Source organism: Arachis duranensis, chromosome 9 (genome assembly GCF_000817695.3).
Source record: "Arachis duranensis cultivar V14167 chromosome 9, aradu.V14167.gnm2.J7QH, whole genome shotgun sequence".
In the NCBI taxonomy this organism is placed as follows: Eukaryota; Viridiplantae; Streptophyta; class Magnoliopsida; order Fabales; family Fabaceae; genus Arachis; species Arachis duranensis.
Genome location: NC_029780.3, coordinates 11,033,223 through 11,034,533, shown reverse-complemented (window position 1 = coordinate 11,034,533; position 1,311 = coordinate 11,033,223).

Sequence of the window (1,311 nt, the reverse complement as noted above, 5' to 3'; positions counted from 1 at the left end):
ATCCGTCACTGTTCGTAACCATTTTTTTTTTATCCTTTTTCTACCCTAAGTGCATTCAAACTTGATTTATGTTGAAAGAAATAAAGCCACAAGTTTTTTTTTTTATCATTGCAGTCAAGGCATGAGCGACACCTTTTTTTTTTTAACATTGCAGTCAAATCATGAGCGACACCCAATCAAGGTAAGGCAAGAAAAATCATTGAACAAGCACTTCTCTAGTTCTTTTCAAAATATCCGAGAAAATCTTACTGAATGAATATAATTAGTTAGATAATTACTTTACTTGTAACTTAGATTTTGGATTCAAAATAAAGTACTACATGTTGGATCTATCATACTAATAACATGTGTATAGCTGTCTAGTAGTGGGTGTGATGAGAGTGAATATACTGCTGTATGTCTGGTAGGGGTCATGATTTTATATTTAAACAATATTATTCTTATCTGAGTCACTGTTACGATAAAATATTTTTTGTTTTGGAGAGTGCAAAGAATAATGCACATTTTAGTAACTTTCAACAATTTCCCTTTCTTTTATCCTCTTATTAAAAAAAAAATAAAAATTCATCAAGTGTTAGTTCGGTCTTCAATTCAAGATATAAATTAAATGATAAAAAACACTTAAACCAAGAGGGGTTGGAGCAGGTGAACCAGTGTCGATTGAGTCTAATGTCCACACTTTTATTATATCTTTTATATAATTTAATAGTCTAATTATTATACAAAAACGGAAAAACCACACTCTGCAAGCAGCTAAGGCTGTTTGGCCACAGTCAATAATTGTAATTGACAAATAATTGAGAAAATTATCAACTTAACTAGCGAAACACTAAGATGTTGATAATTTGGCCACAAAAGAATTATGCAAATTAAGCACTAGATACTTAAAAAATGAAAATTTTTTTAAGTATACTGATACATTGGTATTTTAATAATATTTAATTATTAATTTTAATTATAAAAAATATATATAATATATATAATTAAGATTAACTGTTAAAATTTACTAAAATACTGATGTACTATTGATATATTTAAAAGCTTTTCTAAAAAATGTACTTTAAAAATATTTTAATTGACGCCAATTTAATTTATTGAGGGCTAAATTAATAGTTTATCCTATTATTATAATATATAATATTACACTCAATTTATGGTATCTTATCAAAAAATAATTAAACTCCTCCTATGGAGGAAACTGTATACATTGTTACACATAATTATTAATTTCACAAATAAAAATGGAGTCTAATAACAAGGATGAACTATGACATGGAGTTAAATTTTTTTTTTTTTTTTGGTGACCATGGA